This window comes from Gorilla gorilla, chromosome 1 (assembly GCF_029281585.2).
Source record: "Gorilla gorilla gorilla isolate KB3781 chromosome 1, NHGRI_mGorGor1-v2.1_pri, whole genome shotgun sequence".
In the NCBI taxonomy this organism is placed as follows: Eukaryota; Metazoa; Chordata; class Mammalia; order Primates; family Hominidae; genus Gorilla; species Gorilla gorilla.
In genome coordinates this window covers 227,692,865-227,706,924 of record NC_073224.2, presented here as the reverse complement: position 1 = coordinate 227,706,924, position 14,060 = coordinate 227,692,865, and the positions used below count along the sequence as shown (strand labels likewise).

At 46.5% G+C, this 14,060-nt stretch overlaps 1 pseudogene; it reads left to right on the top strand.

The window, feature by feature from the left end:
• The first annotated feature begins 10,585 nt into the window (after window positions 1-10,585).
• Window positions 10,586-13,679, top strand: LOC134758540 (PRAME family member 1-like; annotated as a pseudogene).
• The last annotated feature ends 381 nt before the right edge of the window (window positions 13,680-14,060 follow it).

Genomic DNA, 14,060 nt, shown 5'->3' with positions numbered 1-14,060 from the left:
TGCTGCGCTGCCTGCTGTGGCAGGGGACAGCTGTTTTATTGTTGTAATTGGCTGATTCCCTGAAGTGGTGGTATTTGCTGTGGGGGTTGCTGTCCCTGAAAACCCTGAAGAACAAACGGCTGAATCGGGAATGCCCCAGTTTGTTGTTGGGACTGAGGCTGGCCCCTCACCCCTTTTTCTGACAATAGTTGCACATTTTTATCATATTTAGAACGACATTGATTAGCCCAATGTTTTCCTTTACATGTCTTGGACACAGGCCAGGTGGTTGTTTATTTTTACTCTGTTTATTTAAGACTGGACAGTTCTTTTCTAGATGACCGATTTGACCACAATTATAACATTTCCCCCCAAATGCTCTAACTATCCCCCTAAAGTGACTTCGGTCATTGCTTGAGCCATTAGCATTGCCTTACGCATAGCTCCTCCAATCCCATCACAAGCTTTCACATATTCTGTAATTACATCAACTCCTGCTGGACCTTTTCCTTTTAATGGCTTTATGGCTGGTTGAAATTCTGGATTTGCCTTTTGATAAGCCATTATTTCTACAATAACTTTTTGGGCATTATCATCCGAAACAGATTTTTCAGAGGCATCTTGCAACCTTGCCACGAAGTCTGGATATGGCTCTTTGCAGCCTTGTCTAATTGAATTAGAAGAAGGGCAAGCGGTGCGTGGGGCACCCAGGTGCCTGGGTCCTGAATTTTTTCCCAGTCCCTGAGACAAAAAGCCCTTAGGTGTTCAATACCCTCATTCTGCACTACTGATTGTTGGCTAATTGTGCTCCAATTTGGACCTGTTCCTAGCAATTGATCTGCATCTATATTAACAGCGGGATAAATAGCCTGATTTTTTCATGCCTGTTCTTGTACTCCATCAATCCACCAGGTTTTAAATTGTAGGAACTGAGAGGGTGAAAGGGAAGATTTAGCCGACATTTCCCAATCATAGGGAATAAGTCTATTTCCATGAGCAATGGAATCTAATAAAGTTCTCATATAAGGGGAGTTGGGTCCATATTGTTTAACTCCTTCCTTCATATCTTTTAACATTTTCATGGTGAAAGATTCATATCTAGCCTCAGTTTGGACAGCCGCTCCAGCTTGCCTCCCTTTCCCAGCTGGTATTGGTTGTAAAATTACAAGGAACTGCCATGCCTCAAGATCTCCCTGTTTTCTGGCTTTATTAATAATTTCATGCAGTGTACTACCTTGTCCACTAGGTGGTGATGTAGGATTAAACACCACTGGGTTGCTGGTGCGGTGCTGTGCTATGTGGCACAGGACACACCGCTTGAGGTCTGTATTGAACCTCCGGAGACGGCCCATACTGAAGCTCAGCTGGCGGCCAGTATTGATAAACTACCGGTGGTTGGGTCTTATTTTCTACCAGCTGGTATTGTGGATACTGTATCTGAATTGGCATTGCCGGGATAGAGACTCTATCCTTTTCTACTTGATATTCTCTTGGGGTTTGCACTTGTCTAACCTGCATTTGAGGTTGTAATGTTACAGGCATCTGAACCACTGGAGGAAGAGGTGATGGCCATGGTGGTTTAGGCTCTGGTAGCCCTAATAATTCTGGACCTCCTTCTACCAGTTTTGATGATTCAGGATATACTACCTCCTGTAACTGATTGTAGTCAACATTTTGCATTGACTGAGCCATTACAGACTCTGCTACATTTTTACAATGTGAACTTTACGTTAATTTCCGGGATTTTGTCTCTGCCTCTTCTTCACAATCTACTACACAGCTTTCAGGGGCATCAGAAATTGAAAGGCTGTCTTTTTCTATTTGAAACACTTCTAAAGTTGCTTTAATAATGGGCCAATCATTCCCTACTGTAAGTGGGATGATTTTACCTTCCCTACTTGCTTGTTTTAATTCTTTGCCAATTTTCCCCCAATCTTTTAGATCTAAAGTTCCCTGTTTTGGAAACCATGGGCAGAATTGTTCTATCGTTTGAAATAACATAATTAGATTTTCTGTAGAAACTCTAACTCCCCATCTTCTTAGAAGAATTTTAATGAAGCTGAGATAAGAGGCATATTTACTTTCAGTTTGTCCCATTGTCACCCTGAGTTCTTCTGAGCGCACAAGCTTACCGCATGGCTGACCATGGAAGTACTTGGGAATCTCTCGTTGACTGTCTTCAATGCTCATGTTTTTAGCGTACCTTCACCCTAGAGAAAGGCCCATGTTGGGCGCCAGATGAAGGGGGTCAGCCACTCCACACCTGTGGGTATTTCTCATCAGGCAGGACAAGAGACTGAGAAAAGAAATAAGACACAGAGACAAAGTATAGAGAAAGAAAAATGGGCCCAGGGGACTGGTGCTCAGCATACGGAGGACCCACACTGGCACCGGTCTCTGAGTTCCCTCAGTATTTATTGATTACTATTTTCACTAACTCAGTAAGGGGAAAGTGGCAGGAGAGCAGAGTGATAGTGGGGAGAAAATCAGCAAGAAAAGATGTGAGCAGAGGAATCTGTGTCACAAATAAGTTTAAGGGATGGTACTATGCCTGGATGTGAACATAGGCCAGATTTATGCTTTTCTCCACCCAAACATCTCAGTGGAGTAAAGAGTAACAAAGCAGCATTTCTGCCAACATGTCTCACCTCTCACCACAGGCAGTTTTTCTCCTATCTCAGAATAGAACAAATGTATAATCAGGTTTTATACTGAGGCATTCAGTTCCCAGGGGCAGGCAGGAGACAGAAGCATTTCTCTTATCTCAACTGCAAGAGACCTTCCTCTTTTACTAATCCTCCTCAGCACAGACCCTTAATGGGTGTCAAGCTGGGTGGAAGGTCAGGTCTTTCCCATTCAATGAGGTCATATTTCAGACTATCACATGAGGAGAAACCTTGGACAATACCAGGCTTTCCAGGGCAGGGGTCCCTGAGGTTTTTCACAGTGTATTGCACCCATGGTTACTTGAGAATGGAGAATGGTGATGACTTTTATCAAGCATACTGCCTGTAAACGTTTTGCTAGCAAAGCACATCCTGCACAGCCCTGGATCCCTTAAACCTTGATTCTATACAACACATGCTGCTGTGAGTAAAAAGTTGGGGCTAAAGTTACAGATTAACAGCATCTCAGGGCAAAGTCAGGCTACAGATCAAAATGGAGTTTCTTATGTCTTCCTTTTCCACATAGACACAGTAACAGACTGATCTCTCTTTCTTTTCCCTGCATACACTAGTCTTCTTCTTTAGTCTGCTAGATATGGGAAGGGTGTTAAGAAAGGATCTCTCATCAATATGACCTGGCCCCCAAAAAGCATGCTTGATTTTTGAATGTGGTAAAGAAATATTTAAACCATGTTTTATGTCTATATGATTATTAGTATTTATATATTGTTTTGTTTTGTTTTGTTTTTGAGATGGAGTCTCACTCTGTCAGGAGGCTGAAGTGTGGTGGCACAATCTCAGCTCACAGCAACCTATGCCTCCTGGGTTCAAGCAATTCTCCTGCCTCAGCCTCTCTAGTAGCTGGGAGTACAGGCATGTGCCAACATGTCCAGCTAATTTTTGTATTTTTAGTAGAGACAGGGTTTCACCATGTTAGCTAGGATGGTCTCGATCTCTTTATCTTGTGATTCTCCTGCCTCAGCCCCTCAAAGTGCTACTATTATAGGTATAAGCCAACACGCCTGGTCATATTTATATATTATAGGTAGTATTTTGCTAAAAGGGAATTTTGATATCTTTATAAGACACAACTAGTTTAATTAAGGAAGGAGCACTGCCCACCATGATGACAGGTATGGGTTGGTGATGCCCTGAAGCTCCAGGTAATCGATGATGTGAATGTCCCCTTCCAAAGCAGGGGCCATGCCTTGTGCAGTGAATCTCTGTCCCAGCACAGCTAATGGTCAGAAATGGATTCTTCTCAATCTGCCCATTAGGACTGAACAGGATCTCAGCATCTGGTTAGCAGGGAGGGACCCTGAGAAGGGGCTTTACTTGAGTGACTCACACTCTTTGCCCACATAGAATGTTCCCGGCCCTGTGTGTGCATCTTGTGGGTATTAACCCACTGATCAGCCACAGAACAAAGCAAGGAGGTAATAGATTTGTAAAGAGAAGTAAAGAACAGGAGAGAATTGATAAAAATGAGGAAATTTCATTTGGATGCCTGACTTCCGGGGGCAGGACCTCATTAAAAACACAGCTCAGTGCTTCTGATTTTCTCTTTTTCTCGTCTCTTTTTCCTGAGATGGAGTCTTGCTCTATTTCCCAGGCTGCAGTGTAGTGGCTCTATCTCAGCTCACTGAAACTTCTGCCTCCTGGCTTCAAGCGATTCTCCTACCTCAGCCTCCCAAATAGCTCGGACTACAAGTGCCTGCCACCATGCTCAGCTAATTTTTTTTTTTGGCCCCGAGTCTCGCCCTGTCGCCCAGGTTGGAGTGAAGTGGCACTATCTGGAGATCTCAAGTACATGGACCGGGGAGTCTGCAGGAGTTTGTTTATCTTGGGCTGGGGGTGCATGGGAAGTAGGTAGGGCTCCTGTGACCACAAATCCAAGGCCTCTGGGATCAGAAGGCAACAACAAGGGCCAGGACCTACCCCGGGGCCTGTGCTTGCAGGGACCCTGGCTCTCATTTGTATGTGGGGTGCCTGAGTGATTTCAGATTCCTCACCCATGCCCATTGGCTCTTCTAGGGGAGATGCATCTATAACACCTGTAGGTGACCCTGTGTAGGAAAAGATTGCAGAACCCACATGGGCCCATGCTGAGTGAGGCTTTCTCCAGGTGGGCATGAAAACCCCTAGCTCCCCAGCCACTGCCAGAGCTTGGGGTTGGGGGCCCTACATGGAGGCAAATGCAGGGAGCATTGGCAAAGGCAGGGCTGAGTGAAAGGAGAAGAAGAGCACATGGAAAAGACACAGGGGTCTCTGACAGTGCCAGGGCCAGAGGCACTTGGGAGTGGGAGAGGCATGACTGGGAGATAGGTCCAGGGCTTTTTCTGAGCCCTGAGGCCCCAGCAGGTTTACTTCCCTCCGAAGATCTCTCTGGGCTATTGTGCCTGGGAGTCAGGGCTGGCTCCGCTGCAGCTCTGTGGGAAGGGCATAGATCCCTCAGGGTCTAAGGTTCAACTTTACTCTTATCCTCAAATGAGGGCTTTTACCGAGCAATCTCTTGTCCGCAGATCCCACGTCTTCTTGCTGGACTCCCAGAGGAAGTTGTCCTACCAGGGACATGGGATGTTATACTTTTCTCTTCCATGGAACCATCTCTGTCAGGTAGAGTTGTACCTTTCTAGGTGGCCACACACACACACACACACACATACTTACCATGTGGCCATTGCAGTGATGCCCACTGGGCTTGGGGTTCTTCCATAACACCCAGCTGAAAAAAGCCTCATCTAAGGATAAGAAGAGACCTGGCTTGGACAAAAAAATACTTACTGCATTCCAGGTGCATCCTTATCAGCTCTAAGGCTGGACCAGGGGAACCTGGGAAGGGATGGCCCCTGTGCTGGGACCTGTCCAAGGCTCTGTCATCATCCTGGCAGCCTTGGAAGACCAGAGGGGTCAGGTCTTCCTCTGCAAGCCAGGCAGTGTCACCACCCAGAAGTCCAAGGTGCCTCTTTAGGTCCAGAGCAGTAGCCGTGGAGTTTCCTGCTTTGTGCCTTGCCATGTTCACCAACATCACTCAATATAAATTGGGGAAAATTTCTTAATTACTGCTGGGTCTCTCTGCATTGTGGCCATGTTCTGAAGTCCAGGAGAGATGGGCTGATGGCCTTGGGATGCATAAAGTGACCCCGGTCCCATCAGCTCAGGCTGGGGGAGAAAACAGAGGCTCAGGAATATTCTAGAGAGCCTAAGCAAGGGCCTCATAGGAGCTCTGGAATCCCAGTGTGGATTCTGGGACTGGAGAATAGGTCAGGTGATTTCCTGAGATGGGTTTCGAAGGTTGCTCTGAGCTTGGCAGCAGATGAGCACCTCGAGAAGAACTGGCGACAGAACATGGTAGAAAAGACCCCAAGTGCAGGATTCTCACTGGGGTCCTGGGGGTGCTACGGCACCCCTTGAAATGGGCAGGAAGAGGAAGTCAGTCAGCCAGTTCTTTCCAATATTTAGCTTATTGAACACCTTGGGGGTTCCACTGAGCCCCTCACCTGAGGGGTTTGCCAATCATTTGCTGCCAGAACATGGGCAGGTTTTTCTCTGGCCAAGTCTCAGGTTTATCAGGTTACAAATGGGGAAAATAGCAACGTGCCTTAGATTCTCCATGAAGAAGAGCTGAGGTCCGAGATGATCGGTACCAGCCGTCTGTTGTGCCTCGTGGATGCTCAGTGAACACAGATTCTCACAACCATTATTGGTGCTGAGCTCACCCTCAGCCTCAGGTTGACAAAGTGGGGCGTGGGAAGTAGAAGCCTCACTGGGCTCAGGTGATCCTCCCACCTCAACTTCTCGGGCAGCTTGGCCTACAGGTGCACACTGCCTCCCCCCAGCTAATATCTTGTATTTGTATTAGAGACAGGGTTTCATCACATTGCCCACATTCCTCACAAACTCCTGAGCTCTAGCACTCTTCCTTTCTTCGCTTCCCAAAGGACTGGGATTAGAGGCCTGAGGTCTTTCTTTCTTTTCCTTCCTTCCTTCCTTCGTTCCTTCCTTCCTTTTCTTTTTTCTTTCTTTCTTTCTTTCTTTCTTTCTTTCTTTCTTTCTTTCTTTCTTTCTTTCTTTCTTTCTTCCTTCCTTCCTTCCTTCCTTCCTTTCTTTCTTTCTTTCCTTCCTTCCTTCCTTCCTTCCTTCCTTCCTTCCTTCCTTCCTTCCTTCTTTCTTTCTTTCTTGCTTGCTTGCTTTTTCTTTTGTTCCTTTTTGACAGTGTCATGCCGTCACCCAGGATGGAAGGCAGTGGCGCCATCTCAGCTCACTGCAACTTCGCATCCTGGGTTTAAGCGATTCTCCTGCCTCAGCCTTCTGAGTAGCTGGGAGTGCAGACATCTGCCACTATGCTTGGCTAATTTTTTGTATTTTTAGTAGAGGTGGAGTTTCACCGTATTAACCAGAATGGTCTTGATATACTGACCTCGTGATCAGCCCACCTTGGCCTCTCAAAGTGCTGATGTTACAGGCGTGAGCCACTGTGCCTGGGTCTGAGCTTTCTTTGTAGGCCTAATGGTGATGCTCTGATAAGAATCTCTATGTTCAATATTAGTGACAGGAAAGGACTCTAAGAAGGAGGAAACATGAATTATGAAATTAGAGTAGGAAGGCAGTGGCTGAGATTAAGATTTGGATGAAGGGTCCTGGAAAATGACTGGGGCCAATGGTTGCTGGGAAATGTTCCACTGTGGGAAGATCCCAGAGTCTAAAGGAAAGGTTTCCAGATGATAGAACAATGATGGACATATGGACCCTCATTCATTTCTCTCTCACATCCTGTAGAGCCCACAGTTTCTACCTGGGTGGCTTCCAGCTTGGGAAAGTCTCCCTTCCCAGGTCTAGCCACAATCTTCTCTCTGGCCTCTGCTCCAGCTCACATTCTCAGATTCCATCTTTGCAAGCTGGTTTTCTGAGAGGAGCCCATCATTTTTGTGGGTAAACACCCTTTACCTTCTAGTAGGGCCAAGACTATACCTGCCCCCTGTGTTTTCAAAGTGAATGTTATGGTTTAAGTCTGCCCTATCTCTTTTGATGATTCTCCTTTTAATTTCTGAACTCAATCTAGGGTGGGTGAGATGGCTGATGCATGTTATCCCAGCATTTTGGGAGGCCGAGGTGAGGAGATCACTTGAGGTCAGGAGTTTGAGACCAGCCGGGCCAACATGGTGAAACCCCATCTCGACTAAAATACAAAAATTAGTAGGGCTTGTTGGAGTGCACCCGTAATTCCCAGCTACTTGGGAGGCAGAAGTGAGAGAATGGCTTGAACCCAGAAGGTTGAGGCTGCAGTGAGCTGAAATCGTGCCACTGCACTCCAGCCTGAGTGACAGATGTAGGCCCAGTCTGAAAATCAAACAATCAATAAATAAACTCAATCTTGACAAAAGACTTTGAGTCCTGACATCTAGATGCCCACAAGATAACCGCCATGTTTTACATTGTCTTGTTTCCTTTGCAGGTTCCCATTAGAACAGCTAGTCTCACTCCGCTCAGTCCCCACCTCACTTGGTCATTTTGTCCTGATTTCCTTCAGTGAAGCCTTGACTTAGTCTTGAGATAGATCACACCCTCAGGGGTTCCTTTCTTCTACCTGAATGTGCATATGATCTGCTATGTTAGATAGCATAAAACACAGGTGACCACTCTATATACACAGCTTTTTATTCTGTTTTCTTGGGAATGACATCACTATCTTCTTCAGGCTGTTGTAGCTCTGAAACATTTTGACAATTTTGATGTGGCCAAACATCCTCCAATAAGGAAAACTTAAGGTTTTTTTTTTTTTTGGTCTAATATCAGGAACAGATTAATCCCTTCCCTGTATCACTATGAAAGTCGTGTATTAGCCAAACTTCATCAGTATTTGGGGAATAAATGAACGAATGAGTTTTGGACTTTCACCCTATTTTTTATTCTTTTACTTCCATAAATGTGTATCTAATTCAATCAATTAGTCAGAAGAAAGCTGAAAACTCAATCAGGATTAACTGGGTGGGACTACAAGATCTAATCAGGTATCACTTTCTGATTGGAAGCTGGTGATTGAGAAGGGAAGGGTGGGGTTAGAAAGGTCTATAAAATCTCCTGAGGGTACCCAGAAGAGACCCACAGCACTCATACCTGAAGCTACTGGTTGGTTCCCTGAGAGGTCCCAGAACTCTGCAAAGTGAGTCCAGCGCTGGTAAGTCACCACCTGCTTAGGGTCATGCCCATCTGATCAGCAGCCAGCCAGCCAGTCAGGGATGGTGACACACATCCCAAAGTGGCACAGAATATTTTTCTGTCTGTTTCGTGAGATGAACAGATTTAGGCTTTCATTTTTCCTCTAAATGTAGTTTTGTCTTCATCCATCAAATTGTGATTTGTGCTTGGTTTTTGTCATTTAAAAATTCTTATCGAAGCAGGTTTTTAAAAAATATATTAAAAATTTACAGTGAGATGAATTTTTATTTCTTGACATTTGAAGTTATTTGTTTTTGTGCCCTTCAATTACAGTTCATGGACTTGGTGTTACTGTGATTCTCCAAGTGTGCTTTCATTTTCATAAAATCCTTAAAGGTATCCCACACACCAATCTAAAGAGTGCTGTTTTGCTCAGATCATAGGATTTATCTTTGCCCCTAGGATCCGTCCAAAAGTGGGTAATTGTGAGTATGTGGAAGTGATGTCTATTGGAACCTTCATCTTAGAGTTACAGTGCTCTAGAATAGCGTGGTAGCACTTTTACAGTTTCTGGTTAATTTCTTTTTTTGAGATGGAGTTTCCCTATTGTTGCCCAGGCTGCAGTGCCATGGTGTGGTTTGGCTCACTGAAATTTCTGCCTCCTAGTTACATGCAATTCTCTTGCTTCAGCCTCCTGAGTAGCTTGGATTACAGGCACTCACCACCATGCCCAGCTAATTTTTGTATTTTTAGTAGACACAGGGTTTTGCCATGTTGGCCATGCTGTCCTCAAACTCCTGACCTCAGGAGATCTGCCCACCTCAGACTCCCAAAGTTCTGGGATTACAGGAGTAAGCCACTGCGCCCAGCTACAGTTAGCATTTCTATACATACCTTCCAAATGCTGTGGAATACCATCACACCACTTTTACAGTTCCAGTGAATTATTTTGTTTTTTTTCTGGGATCTATTCTGACTGTGTCACCCAGACTGGAGTGCAGGGCCCTGAGCTGGGCTCCCTGGAAACTCTGCCTCTGGGCTTCAAGTGATTCTCCTTCCTCTGCCTCCAGAGTAGCTAGGATTATAGTCATGCATGACCACACCTGGCTAACATTTTAATTAATTAATTTATCAATTTGTTTTTGTTTGAGTCGGAGTCCAACTCTGTCACCCAGGCTGGAGAGCAGTGGTGTGATGTCGGCTCACTGCAACCTCTGCCTTCTGGAGTCAAATGATTCTTAATTTTTTTATATTTAGTAGAGACATCTTTTCATTATGTAGGCCAGGCTGTTCTCGAATCCCGGACCTCAATTGATCTGCCTGCCTTGCCATCCAGCAGTGTTGGGATTACAGACATTAGCCACAGCACCTGGTCCATTTCTGGTAGAAAATTTTCAAAATAAAAAATAATGGCATTGATTTTAGGGAGTCCCTTTAGTGTTCCCCCAGCATGTTTATGGTGTAAACTGAGAATGTAGGCTGTCTGGGCCCACAGGACACTCTCATTCTCATTGTTTAGGGTGGTAAGTGACAAGAAATTTTTCCTCAAAGAGGTAGAGCTTGGCTTTCAGGATCCTCAGTGGCACTGTCCGGTGGTTCTGGGATTCAGTGGAGCAATGGAGGAAAATTAACAAGCCAGTGGTCTCCTTGACCCCTCCCTCATTGGTGTTTGGAAGACATTCTTCCTGGTACCAGTAGAAGCAGATGATTGTGTTTGCCCTGAGAGTGATACATTTTCCCTGGATTTGTCTTTTAGAGATTTTCCTTGCAGATCTATCAGGATGAGCATCCAGGCCCCACCCAGACTCCTGGAGCTGGCAGGGCAGAGCCTGCTGAGAGACCAGGCCTTGTCCATCTCTGCCATGGAGGAGCTGCCCAGGGTGCTCTATCTCCCACTCTTCATGGAGGCCTTCCACAGGAGACACTTCCAGACTCTGACGGTGATGGTGCAGGCCTGGCCCTTCACCTGCCTCCCTCTGGGATCACTGATGAGGACGCTTCATTTGGAGACTTAAAAGCATTGCTGGAAGGGCTTCATATGCTGCTTACACAGAAGGATCGCCCCAGGTGAGGTGACCCAGGAGGGCTGGTAGATAGGGCTCAGGTGTCCAGGGAAAGAACAGCAGGGTCAGGCAGAGAGGTAGCCCAAGTGTGGCACAGAGTCTTCTGATGGTGTTGGCGAGGAAGATCAGGGAGGCTTTGGCCACTGTCCAGATCCTCAGAGACAGGACTGCTCACCATACAGGGTCCACTGTGGGAACAGAAACCTGCCTTTACTCAGTGGAAGGTAAAGGGAATAGAAGTGGGGAATCAAAAGTCAGAATCAAAAGGGAATCAAAAGGGAACAGGGATTGAGAAAAGACAAAGAGAACACGGAGCACTGAGGACAGGAGCAGCTGATTTATGGGATGAGAATGAAAGCAAAGGTCAGGGATGGGTCCTTCTGAATTCTGAGCCTCTCCCTTACTTTACCCATAGGAGGTGGAAACTTCAGGTGCTGGATTTGCGGGATGTTGACGAGAATTTCTGGGCCATATGGCCTGGAGCCTGGGCCCTGTCCTGCTTCCCAGAGACCATGAGTAAGAGGCAGACAGCAGAGGACTGTCCAAGGATGGGAGAGCACCAGCCTTTAAAGGTGTTCATAGACATCTGCCTCAAGGAAATACCCCAGGATGAATGCCTGAGATACCTCTTTCAGTGGGTTTACCAAAGGAGAGGTTTAGTACACCTGTGCTGTAGTAAGCTGGTCAATTATCTAACGCCGATTAAATATCTCAGAAAGTCATTGAAAATAATATACCTGAATAGTATTCAAGAGCTGGAAATTCGCAACATGTCCTGGCCACGTCTGATAAGAAAGCTTCGTTGTTACCTGAAGGAGATGAAGAATCTTCGCAAACTCGTTTTCTCCAGGTGCCATCATTACACGTCAGATAATGAACTCGAAGGACGGTTAGTCGCCAAATTCAGCTCTGTGTTCCTCAGGCTGGAACACCTCCAGTTGCTTAAAATAAAATTGATCACCTTCCTCAGTGGGCACCTGGAACAGCTGATCAGGTGAGAAAGGATCATGCACTTTATGCAGATCACAGCATAGCCTTGTTCTGTTACAGCAAACATTAGAAGGCATGTACTGTGTGCCAGCCAGTGGCAACATCACAGTGAAGGGGACATCAGAATATCAACACATTGTCCCATTCAGTGTTCCATGTCCTGGAGTGGCTATCACAGGATAGCTCCAATAAGGGCAGAGGGGTCACCTGGGGTAGAAGCTAGAGAGGGACATCATGTACAAGCTAGTTAGTGGGGGTTTCAGCTCTATTGGGGGTGCACATGTGAATTTCCTGTTAGAAAGTGTGTTTCAAGTTGATACGATGTCAAAGAGATAATAGAGGAGGGTATGAAAGGAGGGAAAGCGCATCAAACCTGTCCATTTCACAATAGAAGGTCTGTCCTCACCGGCTTAGTGATCATGAATGATCCTGTCTCTGATTCCCTGTTTGTAAAAGGTTGTTTTGAACTCCAGGAAAGGTAATTGACATGGGAAATGCATGCTTCCGGGATGGAGGTGAGGGAGTAGGCATGAGAGTGGTAAAAAGTGACAGTTGGTTTGCAGATGCAGGCATGTCAGGGAGCCCCTGCCGACATGTAGCCCTAGCTGATGTCCCTAGACCTTGCTCAGTTGAGTTCTTTTTTTTTTTTTTTTTTTTGAGACGGAGTCTTGCTTTGTCGCCCAGGCTGGAGTGCAGTGGCACGATCTCGGCTCACTGCAAGCTCCACCTCCCGGGTTCACGCCATTCTCCTGCCTCAGCCTCCCGAGTAGCTGGGACTACAGGCGCCCACTACCACGCCCGGCTAATTTTTTGTATTTTTAGTAGAGACGGGGTTTCACCGTGTTAGCCAGGATGGTCTCGATCTCCTGACCTCGTGATCCGCCCGCCTCGGCCTCCCAAAGTGCTGGGATTACAGGCGTGAGCCACCGCGCCCGGCCCAGTTGAGTTCTTTGTGCACATCTCCCACCGGGTACCTGTGGCCCAGAGATGAAGTTTTCTGCTAAAAGATGAAAAAAAAAAAGGCTTTAGAGATTTTATGGCCTTGAACCTATCACACAAGCAATGGTGAAAGTGCTGAGGCTAAAATGGGACAGCCCGTGAATGATCAGGGTCCTCATCATGCAGCAACTTGCGTGAGGACCATCATCAGATGGTGGCAACAAAGTTGTGTTTGGTTGACGCAGCCATTTTCCTTGAGGTTATTCCCCACTACCTTCATCTAACTTGTACCATTGCCCAGAACTAACTTCTTGATCTCCACAGGTGCCTCCAGAACCCCTTGGAGAACTTGGAATTAACTTATGGCTACCTATTGGAAGAAGACATGAAGTGTCTCTCCCAGTACCCAAGCCTCGGTTACCTAAAGCATCTGAATCTCAGCTACGTGCTGCTGTTCCGCATCAGTCTTGAACCCCTAGGAGCTCTGCTAGAGAAAATTGCTGCCTCTCTCGAAACCCTCATCTTGGAGGGCTGTCAGATCCACTACTCCCAACTCAGTGCCATCCTGCCTGGCCTGAGCCACTGCTCCCAGCTCACCACCTTCTACTTTGGCAGAAATTGGATGTCTATGGGCGCCCTGAAGGACCTGCTGCGCCACACCAGCGGGCTGAGCAAGTTAAGCCTGGAGACGTATCCTGCCCCTGAGGAGAGTTTGAATTCCTTGGTTCATGTGAATTGGGAGATCTTCACCCCACTTCGGGCTGAGCTTATGTGTACACTGAGGGAAGTCAGGCAGCCCAAGAGGATCTTCATTGGCCCCACCCCCTGCCCTTCCTGTGGCTCATCACCGTCTGAGGAACTGGAGCTCCATCTTTGCTGCTAGGGAAGGCGTGCCTAGCAGGGTAGATAAATCTAATGTTCTCTTCCAGGCACTTGGACACTAAAACCTACTATGTAGGTGCAAGTTATTTTTCTCTTTTCTTATTTCCTTTTTTAATAGTTCCAAAATTTTTATTAAAGACAATTTGAGACAGGGTTTCACTGTGTTGCTCCAGCTGGTCTCAAACTGCTGGGCTTATGGGATCCTCCTGCCTCAGCTTCCTAAAGTGCTGGGATTACTGGCATGAGTGACTGTGTCCAGGCCACATGCAACTTAAAGGAAGCACAGGCAAGTGCTCAGCGTGAGGGAAAATACATAACAGCAGGGGGCAAGGCTGGAGGAAAATGTTGAGGTGACGTCAATGAGAACTTCAGGGACCCGTGT